The 12,332-nt window shown below is 41.4% G+C and overlaps 1 protein-coding gene across 1 annotated transcript in view; it reads right to left on the reverse strand.

Moving 5' to 3' along the window:
- The window catches only part of LOC108276370 (leucine-rich repeat-containing G-protein coupled receptor 6), an 85,230-nt gene that overhangs the window by 35,907 nt on the left and 36,991 nt on the right, over window positions 1–12,332 (reverse strand). The gene's annotated exons all lie outside the window — the stretch shown is intronic.

A 12,332-nucleotide genomic window follows, 5' to 3' on the forward strand; every position in this document is an offset into this window, starting at 1 on the left:
TTCTCAGAGTAGAATGTTAGGATCTCACCAAATAAAATACAGATTATCTACATATGATCTTCAGATAAAAGTGTCTGCTATCAGGCTTAAAGTCTTTTATCTGTCCCAGTTAGAGAACAGTGTTGCTAACAATGCTGTAGCTTTTGTATCTGGCTAATTTCTAAGCAGTTTTTGGTCTTTTCAAGGCTATAGGTTATGCAAACCAGACTATTTTAAGCAGCATTTTTATTTTAAAAACTGTATTTCTGTTATTTGAGGATCTGTGTTTGTTATATGTGATAATTATGTGCGTCTAGGATGCACTATGGGAAGAAGTCAAGCTGGCGGAGGGAGTGTGATGCTCTGGGCAATGTTCTGCTGGGAAACCTTGGGTTCTGGTATTCATGTGGATGTTACTTTGACACGTACCACCTGCCTAACATTGTTGCAGACCAAGTACACCTCTTCATGGCAAGGGTATTCCCTAATGTCAGTGGCCTCTTTCAGCAGGATAATGCACCCTGACACACCGCAAAAATGTTCAGGAATGGTTTGAGGAACATGACAGAGTTCAAGGTGTCGACTCGGCCTTCAAATCCCCCAGATCTCAGTCCGATCGAGCATCTGTGGGATGTTCTGGACAAACAAGTCGGATCCATGGAGGCCCCACTTCGCAACTTACAGCACTTAAAGGATCTGCTCCTAACATCTTGGTGCCAGAAACCACAGCACACCTTCACGAGGCATGGACTTGTGGAGTCCGTGCCTCGACAGTTCAGAGCAGTTTTGGTGGCACAAGGGCGACCTACACGATATTAGGCAGGTGGTTTTAATGTTATCGGTGTATATTTGTGTTACAGATGATACTACCATTGTCTAATATCAAGTGTAAGACAAATCTCATCTTATAATCTTACAGTAAACACCAAACACCAAACAAGTTCATTCATTTAGAGTCATCTTACAATCTGAAAGTAGATGATGAACTAGTTCGTAAATACAAAGATTTATACATTTTTGGCAATAGTGGGTAATCTGTAACAAAACATTTTTAAAAAGTGTTCATTTCTAGACTTTCTAGCTTGCTTATGTCTCGCCCATCATGCACTTGTCTAAAGTATCGATCTAAAGTAGGAGCTAGCCATCAAAACCCTGTAATGAGAAATAAGTCATTGAGTACATCAACACCTGCGTGTGTTGGACGCCATCAGCACCACTGCTTCTTGATTTTGGCTTAAACATGTACAGTCTCAGTGGCTAAGATGCTGTCCTCACTGACATATCTGCCAGGTGGAAGTAAAGATAGTGCTGAGAACTTAGAAAACCCATCATTAAAGGCTGCTAGTTAAGCAAATGTAAACTTCTAGCTAAGTTCTTTTATATTGATGGGTATTTGGTGTCTCTTGGCTGTTGTAGAAGCCCATAAAAAACATCCCACCTTGACTTCGTAAAGTTTATAAAGGAAAGGAATCAACATACGGAATTAAATCCTATCCATCAACCAGTTTTATGGGCGCATTAACGCTTCCTGTCCAGCTTCAGGATGCTAATCTGAAATTGAACCGTGAATACAAAGGAAGTTTTTTGCAATATATTATTACATTTCCATTTAAACAAAAGTCCTTTATAGGCCTTTTACAGCATTAATCGCCACACAGCGTGCAAAAGCGATGATCTCTCGCTCTATATAGGGCACTAGGTAGTGAACAGGGAGCCAGATTGTATACAGAGTGACTGAATCCCTAGTACTTTGCTTACAAACCTTCGATCAAATGGTCTTAATTATCAGATGAGATCACAGTGGTGGTATTTCAGCATGGAGTGGAAAAATTGAGAAGCTGTCCTCCGGCTTAGATGGTTTTAGACGCAGTGAGGAACTTCAGAATGGAAAAACGTCACTTTTCCCTGCTGTGAAACTGAAAGTGCTCGCATAGCTCCAGGAAGATGACTTTATCATCAGTGCGACCTTTGACCTCCGGGGAAGTGCGCTGCCTGCCATGCATTTGGATTGTCTCGTAAAAAGCGTCGGCTCAGGATCACTGTGTTTCCACAGACTTTCATGTCCGAGCTTGTTATCTCCCATGTGGCTAATAAAAACATCCCACACTGGCTGCCAGCTGCTTAGTGCTAATCCTAGACAAGTTATTTCTGAGGAAATAACACAATAACAAAGCAATTATTCATTCGTTCATCTTTAATATGCATGGGCATGAGATGAGAATACACTCTGGATGGAACACCCGTTCATCGCAGGGTAACACGTACTCGTTCACACCTGCAGATTTGGGAGGTGGGAGCAAACTGGAGAACCTGTCTGGGAAAATCCACACAGACCATAACCTGAAGTCAGAAACCCTGATGCTGTGAGGTGAGAATCTCAAATGTTTATTCATCAATTTAATCAAGGAACCTGGAAGATGAAATACTAGCCGGTAGAGATGATCACTGGTTCGAGCAGTTCATTGTGTGTTTTGGTCTGAGAGTAACTACAATGTAGGATGGCCGAAAGGAAAGTCGTTTGGAAGATGTTTTATCAGATACCAGATGGACAACATCTTCACTGTGAATGATAGTTAAAAATATATATATTTCTTTTTATTCCCTACCGTGGTACTCGGCTTCGGTTTCTCAAATGATAAAAAAAAAAAAAATGAGGGTCCAGAAATGATGTTTAGGTTTAAGTAAGTGTAAATGTAATGCATAAAAGTGATCCCTTCCTGTTTCCTGACATTACAAGGATCCCAGGCATGGAGGGCTCAGTTTCCATTTGGATTGTTTATATTGATTAGCACTGAAGTGAAAAACCTTGGAAATGTATACATTTATACATATACAGTGTTATACCGTACGTTACAGCTGTATAACTAAAAAATCTACACAGACGGCAACGCAAGGTTCAATAAAAAGCAGATTTAGAATGACGGTTTTATGAGTGAAGCTTCTGTACACAAGCAAAAAAACGCCTAAAGCGTCGACTCAAAGACCCGATAATGTCTAATTATAGTTAACGTATGAGAGGATGAATCGGAGGCAGAGACGTCATTAATGACAGGGACACGGGTTCAAAAGGAGAAAGGAAGGAGTGATATAGATGAGAGTGAGGTGAGTCTTGTATACTTTCCCTCTTATCTTTAGTTGATGTGGGATTCATGGCGCCATCTTCAGCCTTTTGTTCCAGTTTATTAATATATTTGGGGGTTTTTTTGGACGCCATGTGTTTGACCACCAACCAAACCATGCATATATTCAGGATTAAAAGCTTACTTTATGAAAGAACGGGTAGTCATACTGTATGTATTCGCAACATTGCAGTAACAGGAAAAAACCCAAGTGGTATCTTGTATACTGCCCATGGTAGAGAGTAGCTAGTCTTGTAAGCGCTTCACTAGAAGGTCTGATACTTTTTGTCAAATAAATGCAGTCAACATCTGCCTATTAGTGGTTAGCACGTTCGCCTCACACCTCCAGGGTCGGGGGTTCGTTCCCACCGTGGCCCTGTGTGTGTGGAGTTTGCATGTTCTCCCCATGCTGCGTGGGTTTCCTCCGGGTACTCCGGTTTCCTCCGCCAGTCCAAAGACATGCATGGTAGTCTGATTGGCGTGTCTAAATTGTCCGTAGTGTATGAATGGGTGTGTGAGTGTGTATGTGATTGTGCCCTGTGATGGATTGGCACCCTGTCCAGGGTGTACCCCGCCTTGCGCCCCATGCTCCCTGGGATAGGCTCCAGGTTTCCCCGTGACCCTGAAGAAAGGATAAGCGGTATAGAAGATGGATGGATGGACGGAACATCTGCCTAGTTTTACAGAAAAAAGGCCATTTGACTGACAGATAAACAACAACATACTTTGCAAACCAAAGCCTATCAGCAAATACGCAAGATTATTGTATACCACCACTAAGGTCTTTAATGACAGTACTCTGTGAGCCTTTTTGAGTTTAGTGAGTGTATCTTGCTCTGAAATGCTCATTGCGTCACTGTATGTAAAAAAAGGTTTGTACTGAAAACCAGTGGACGCAATGTCAATCAGATCGCAACCTTCAAGATTCTGAAGCTTGTGGCCAGAAAAGTGAACAAAATATTATAAGATGCTCTGTATCCTGTGGGTGTAACATCCGAGGCGGCGACCAAAGCTGAGTTTCTCCTTCAGCTGAACATCGATCGACTTTTGGAGAAAGCTATGTTTAGAGTTCACTTCAACAAAACAATTCGAGATTTTATTAAACACACTGTGGTAAATGGTCTGCACTTATATAGTGCTTTTTTAACCTTAGTGGTTCCAAAGCACTTTACGCTGGTTCGTATTCACACACCATTGGTGGCAGAGCTGTCATGCAAGGCGCTATCTCACCATCTTGGGGTTCAGTGTCTTGCCCAAGGACACTTCGGCATGTATAGTCACGTGGAACGGGAATCGAACCGCCAACCCTATGATTAGTGGACAACCCGCTCTACCACCTGATCCACAGCCGCTTTACTGATCTAGCGGTTCGTAGAGTCACGAGGTCAATCCCATCAACTCCAAACGGCTACTGCTAAGGCCTTGAGCATGGCTGACCATGTGCTCTGTTCTGCATTTTAGTATGTTCGTCCTTACCCACTGCTGTGTTCTCTGAACAGTGTGAACACCGTAAAAACATTTCAGATCAGACCTGAGTTCATCTAAACACAGGCTGCTCTTGGGTGTGAAGTTGGACATTTCATGAAAACCAGTTGTTAGATACGATTCGAAATGCTTTTGAAAGCTCTTTGTCTGAAAAGAAATCGCACTGTTAAACTTGTCGCTTGTTTTCAAAATGCCCCTTAGCAGACTAGCGTGTAGCACTGCAGCGGCCCAAAAGGCCTGCGTCCTGATCGATTCATCTGTATAACTTCAGATCGAACCAGTATTAACACTTGGAAGATGAACCAAATTTATTTACGGATATTCCTCTGCATGTCTTACTAACGTGAAGAGAATGTACTGTTTTTAATTCTCCATGTTGAGTATGCAGGAGAATGAGAAGAGCAACTCATGGCTACAATAAACCAACAACTGTAAACATCTACTGTAGATATTTTGAACATAATATCATGATAGACATGATCAAATTGTGATTGTGAAGATTCAGATGGTGAAGCTACCTAATTTTCTTAATGTCTGCATGTGTGTGTGTGTGTGTGTGTGTGTGTGTGTATGTGTGTGTATATGTTTTTAACAAAGACTGTAGCTTTTATAAAACACACACACACACACACACACACACACACACACAAAACAACCTAAAAGAGCCAAAAGGTTTCATTTGTTTACTGAGGTTAAGCCTAGGGTTCGATTTAGGTGTAGCATAGCATCAATTAATTAATTAATCAACCAATCAATCAATTAAGTAATTAATTAATTAATGTATTAATTAATTAATTAATTATGTTAATAGAAGGTCGTCACAAGGATAGTCAGACAAACGTGTGTGTGTGTGTGTGTGTGTGTGTGTCCATTTATGCACAGCATTTATCTGTGCACCACAGTACTGAACAAGACATGCTACAAATTATCTTGCCGTGTGTGTGTGTGTGTGTATGTAATTTGCTCCATATGAGCAGCGCTGCTGGGTTATGGTTTATTATGGCAGGACTCGGAGTGGGAAACTGGCCAAAACACTGCGGTAGGTTTTCACACACACACACACACACACACATACACACGTGCACACGCACTGATACAAACACGCAGTCACCTGCCCTGACATGCGTCAATCAAAACCCTCTAAGAGCACGGTGAGACGAAGGTGACCTTTGACCTTTTAACAAAAATAATCAAAGCCCGTGTTAATTTGAGAGCTTAAGGAAAACGGGCCGGGATTGTGAACAATAATGATAAAGTCTAGAAGTCCAGACATGTCATGTATTTTTTTACCTAACAGGCACCCTAAGCAAAATTGGATCGTCTGAAGTTTGCTTCTTTAACTTTGCACCAATGCTATGAAGCTATTGTAGCTAACATGTATTCGAAGTCACTTATTCCATCCAATTTCCATCCATCCACCCATCCATCCATCCATTTTCTATTCAGCTTGTCCTACAGGGTCGCGGGGTACATCCGATTTTGTATATTTTTTAAATACATGGCCAAACCTTCATTGTTAATCTCATTTTTAAATACATGAATCTGTAAAATAGCAAGAATAGCCTGTATTTACACATTCAAGTACAGCCCGGAGCTATAATATCATCCTCGTTACTTTCAGCTTTGGAGGTTTTTTTTCCAGTCTGGTAAAACAATTAGTGCATTTTAACATCTGTGTGTCTCACTGTTCACAATTATTGGGTTCTTATATAAGACTTGTTATGTCTAGGTTGTCCTCCTTTGTCTAGCTCTGCATCAAATGGTCTAAAGATGGTCAAATGCAATGTGCTCATCGACAGACCGCATCGTCCAGCCGAACCTGTTTACAAAACCAGAGGAGAGAAGAATAGCAAGACGGAAAAATCAGAAGTCTCGAGATATATTAGGACAGGAATAATCGAAATAATAGTCATAACAGCGATAATAGCGACGGATGGCCTGTGTAGACGTCTGTAATAACGCAATCCAGGACGCCGTGAAAATGATTTATCCAGCGCAGAACGTTGCTCGTTACTCCGATTTTTCACTGCGGGCCAAAACTGTAAACATGTTTTTTGTGTGAAAATACACAAATTACACGTGTAAACACACGCGGCGCAGATGTGAATTCCGAAACGGCGTCCGGAACGTGATTTGTGTGTTTTGCCGCGGCGTCGTGTTTAGCGGACGCGGCGGGAGAAAGCGTTGCGTATTTCTCGCCTGATTAAGAAACGCTGTCATTTACCTCCCATCGTCTCCCTGATGAGCTGACACGCTCGCTCACAATCTTTCCATCCTCATCAGCTTCTACTAACATTGCTTTCCTTCTTCGGCTTGTTCGCTTTCAAAGTTGTGAAACTTTGTAAACTTTGGATTTTTTTTAAATTTTTTTTTTTGAGTTCTAAATAATATAAATGACTTCAGTCGATCGTCGAACCTCCCAGAGCTCGGAGGGGTTTGTGTTTCAGCTGCTGTGGTCACGCGCCTCTGCTTTTCTGTCCACAGGAGAATCGACAGGCGGTAAAATCTTCGCTCTGTGGTGTTCATGGCGTCTTTAGCAGCCTTTCAAAATGACCTAAATTTATTCACAAAAGCGCGTTAATAAGAACATAAGTAGTATTTGTGTGTTACTTAGTTTCAGGCACTAGATCTGTTCAGTGTGTGTGTTTGTGTGTTAGCGTAGCAAAGTGGAATGTACATGGACGGTAGTTTAAGATAGATGGAGTGGTCATTAAGGGGTATTTGGAGGGTGGATGGGAATGTTCGGGGTGGACATTTCTTGGAGGGTAGTTTTCTGTCATTGTGCCTTGTGGTCGTTTGTTGGTAGGCAAAGCTTTGTTTATTTGGGATTGTTTGAAATGGTGGGTAGAGGTATTTGGGATGGCAGTTAAGGTGTAGTCTGGGTAGTTAGGGGGTAGAGAAGTCTGTAAAGGTGTTTTAGGGTAGTTGAAGGATTGTAGTTTATGGTAATTAAAGGAGTAGACTAAGTAGTTGGGAGGATGATTTAGGGTAATCTGGGGGTAAGTGGCAGTGAATCAGATGGTGGAGTCGTTGGTAGTAGTTTCATGGTTGTTTGAGGGTAGGCAAAGCTTTGTATATTTGGGATTCTTTGAAGTGGTGTGTAGAGGTATTTGGGATGGCAGTTAAGGTGTCGTCTGGGTAGATAGGGGTAATTGGGTAGAGAAATCAGTAAAGGTGTTTTAGGGTACTTGAAAGATTGTAGTTTATGGTAGTTAAAGGAGTAGACTAAGTAGTTGGGAGGATGATTTAGGGTACTTTGGGGGTATATAGCAGTGAATCGGATGGTGGAGTCGTTGGTAGTAGTTTCATGGTTGTTTGAGGGTAGGTAGGGTAGTTTTAATCCAAAGAGTTAGAGGTAGGTGGTAAAGGATAGCTAAAGTAGTTAGAGAAGTTGGAGTTGTTGCAGGGGTTGTTGACTGGGTAAATAAATGGTGGAGGGTGTATGTGGATTAGTGCTGTTAAGTAAATGAGGGGTTGTTAGAGGTAGTGGGCGTGGTGATTAAAGGGTGAAGAGGTAGGGGTAGTAGTTGGGTATTTAGGAGGGTGGTCAGAACTAGTTGTTGGTGGTGAGTGGGGTAGTTGGAAAGTCGAGGATTAGGTTAGGGTATTTGCTATAGCTAAGAGGTAATTGTAAGCGTGGTTGGGTTAGTTAGGATAGGGGAGTTGTTAGATAGATGATTAGTTGGATGTAGGAATGGTGGAACGATTAGAGGAGACATAGAGAAGTAGCCATGTTGGGTTGTTTCAGGTCGTTGTAGCAGTTCAATGAGTGGTTGGGGTCGACAGTTAGTAGAAGAGTTAGTTGGAAGGTAGACAGGGGTAAAATGATAGGTAGTTTTGAGGTCTGTGAGGGTGTACTGATAGCTGGAGGGATCATTGGCGGATAGGTTGACCAGCTGGGTGTGTTTGGGAAAGTAGCTTGGGGTACTTCAGGGGTAGGAGGTTGGTATGTGGGGGCTATTTGGGGTCTTAAAAAAAGCAGCTGGTCTCACTCCCTCATTCAATCTGCTGCTTTTCATCTCAACTGACAGAATGACAGAAGGAAAAAAAAAAGACATAGAAAGAGAGCAAGAGAGGAAGAGAGAGATAAAATCCTGATCCCTCTTTTTTTCCCCGCTAAGGCATCTGCAGCTGTGCGGCTCAAGCGGTGCAGAAGACGAACGATCCGCTCGGATTTGAGCCATCTGATCATCACACGCATTTCAGAATATCGTTCTTGTGTTTCTGTGTAGCTCAGCGTCAGTATTAATGCATTCACACACACTCACAAGCAGGCACATATCACACACACACACACACACACAAAAGAACTTTCTCCTGAAGTTGCACTCACATATAGAGTACACTGAGGGTGGGTAGGAACAGATTGCACAAGCTATAAAGAATGGCTCCTTTTTTTTACTTACTTTAGTGGGTCGTTGGAGGATGAGTGGGAGAAATGGCTGACAGGTTCATTTGGAATATTTGGGGCTATGATTAGATAGAGAGATAGTTTGGGTGGTTATTGCATGGCAGGGTAGGGTAGTTGAGGGTATTTGGAGGAGTAACTTGTGGTGGTTTGTGGGTAGGTAAGCTTTAGTGGTAGTTGGTGTATCTGGGAGTAGTTTCAGAAGGGTATTTGAGGATATTATTGAAGGCAATTAGTTTTTAGGTGGGATAGTTGGGTCTGTTAAGTGGTATTTTAAGTTGAAAAAAGAATAGTTCTTGGTAGTTAAAGTAGTATAACAAGTAGTTTTTTATCGTATTTTGAGTGTAAGTGGCAGTGGAGTGGATGGTGGTCACTGGGGGTAGTTTGAGGGTTGTATGAGTGTAGGTTGTGTAGTTTTCAGCTGGAGTGGTAAGTGATGGTAGAAGATAGTTGTAGTAGTTAGAGCATTTGTTGTTGGAGGGATTATTGGGCTGGTTGACGGGGTAAGTAAAAAAGGTGGTGGGAGGAGTGGTTAAAATGTAGTGAAGGTGTTGTTAGAGGTAGTTGGCATGCTAATTAAAGGGTAAAGGCTTGAATTGGGTATTTGGGAGGGTGGTATCAAATATGAGTAGGGGATATGGATAGGTTGGTATAGATAGGGTGTAGTTGGGTGGAGGGGTAATCGGATAGGTCAGTGGAAGTGTGGGGGTAATTTAGCGTAGCTGTTGTTTTGTAGTTGATGTTAGTTAATTGAACAGATGGAGTAATTGGAGCATGATTTAGAGTAGTTTGGGGGTAAGTGGCAATGGAGTGGATGGGGGCTAGTTTGAGATTTGTTTGAGGGTAGGTGGGGCAGTTTTAGGCGGGTTAAGTGGTAGGGTAAGCAATGGTAGAAAGTAATTGGAATAGTTAGAGTAGTTGAAATGTAGAGAAGGGGTTTGTGCAAGTTGAAAGGGTAAATGAAAACGTAGAGAAGAATATTACAATTAAATATCTGCCAACCAATCACAATTCATGGCCAACTGCACCCACATATTGAGCTCTAATGTTATCGGAAACTCTTGTACATGCAGACCAGTGATAGCTGCAGAGAAAGCTATTCAAATTGAAAAGGTGTCTGGTAAAGCAACATCCTAGTCCATCAAGTGAAATTAACGATAGTGGAAAGCCTAAAGGAAAAAATTCCAAAAATTTGAACATGTGGGCATCTGCTAAATAAATATGCACAGTTGGTAATTTTTGGTTTTCCCAGTGGGGCACTTAGTATCCACAAAGCAGGGCTTAGTTTGAGATCCTCTGTGTTATGGTATACCTGCTGCAGTCACGTTTTAGACTTTGTGTGAAAGACTCAATTTAGATCAGTCAGAAGGCAAACCAGGCAAAGCTGAGATACAAAAGCAAGCTGATCCACATTAATGGAGGTATTTGGCAGTGTTTCTGTTTAAACACACTGGAAGCTGCAGGATTTCGTCTGGACTCCATAGCTGTGTGAGGTAGAATGAGGTGGGGGGTCGCTTTGCTTCGGTGGCTCTGAAGTAGAACTTATTGATTCCTTCAGTACGCTACGTTCTCCGGCTCTCACTCGGCAAATGCTAAACAGATCCAGGATTCTCATTCAGGCCAAGTTTGTCCATGTCAGTATACAGAATTGCAGAAGCATTGCCAAAAGCCTCGATGCTAACCTTCTCCAGAAACTCTGGGGAGTCTCATACGTCTCGGTCGAGCTAATTGCACACTCATGAAGAAACGTGTGTCTGTGGGTGGCTTCGGACTTTATGCTAATGGAAATAATACCTGAAATGCATTGAGCTCTTTGGACTGGTAGATGAAATTACCCACATTTACCCACATTAAACTGTTTCTTACTTAAATTAGCTAGTATTAAATTAGCACTTGTACAGGAAGAAAAAAAAATATGTGATGTTAAGAATGCTAATGGACTATGTTCAGTACTTTGTGTTGTTAGCATGATAACCAACAGTGCACACTGTGCTACATGTGTTATTCTTATAAATGTACAGCTTATTATCAGTTACAAGACGTAGTAGATGGAACAGGATTGCCAACTTCTTGACTTTTAGACAACTTTCTGAAAGAGCCTAGCAACAAATGAAGCCTAACTTAGTTGACTTGTGCTAGCCAAGACCAATCACTGATCACAATTTGTTCCCAGCGACCAATCACTGATCAATATTGTTTTTCCAAAGACCAATCCCTTATTATCATTGTTCACAATGATCAGCCACAGAACACTATTGTTCCCGGTGAACAATCACTGATTATCATTGTTCCCAACAACCAACCACTGACCACCCTTGTTCTCAATGACCAATTACTGACCACCCTTGTTCCCAATGACCAATCACTGACCACCCTTGTTCCCAATGACCAATCACTGATTGACCTTGTTCCAATTACCAGTCACTGATTGACCTTGTTTCCAATGACCAATCACTGATTACCATTGTTCCCAATGACCAATCACTGACCACCCTTGTTCCCAATGACCAATCACTGATTGCCCTTGTTCCCAATGACCAATCACTGATTACCAATTTTCCCAATGACCAGTCACAGATCACGATTGTTCCCAATGACCAATCATGGATCACCCTTGTTCCCAATGACTATCACTGATCAATGCTGTTCCCAATGATCAATCACTGTTCACACTTTTTTCCCAACGCCCAATCACTGATCACCATTGTTCCCAACAACCAATCACCAAGTGCCTTCAGAAAATCTTCCTTCTTCATTTAACATATTTTAACATTTAGTTTACTGATGGCTGTTCCACTGAGATGGAGACAGAAAGCGGAAACAATGCTTCAACAAACTCGTCTCATCTCATCTTATCGGTCCGCTATGTTTTTACCCAGCGCCCCTCCTTCATTCTGTGCGTGATTAGACAATTGTTTTGCAGATAGTCCATCATTCGGCTCTTTTTACTTTACAATTGTTTGTGTTTCTCAGAGTGACCACAATCATGTACATTCACATGCCAGTCATAATAGCACACACATGCGCAATTTCAGACATTTAGACAATTAGAACTCAAGTCATAATACATATACACCAGTCAAAATGTTTTTTGAACAGCCTCTATTTACATTTTTGGTACAAGAAATGGGTTCAAATTCAATATGCTAGAATTAGAAAATCTAGGGAAAATAGGTAGTCCTTAAATACAAAGATTTAGGGATTTGATAGAATACTTGTGGATTTTTTCCCTTATTTATTCGCCAGTAGTGGGCAAACTATAATAAAAGTAAAACTAAATAAATAAACAAACAAATAATAATAATAATAATAATAATAATAATAATAATAATAACCCATGT

This window comes from Ictalurus punctatus, chromosome 15, assembly GCF_001660625.3.
Source record: "Ictalurus punctatus breed USDA103 chromosome 15, Coco_2.0, whole genome shotgun sequence".
NCBI classification, from domain to species: domain Eukaryota; kingdom Metazoa; phylum Chordata; class Actinopteri; order Siluriformes; family Ictaluridae; genus Ictalurus; species Ictalurus punctatus.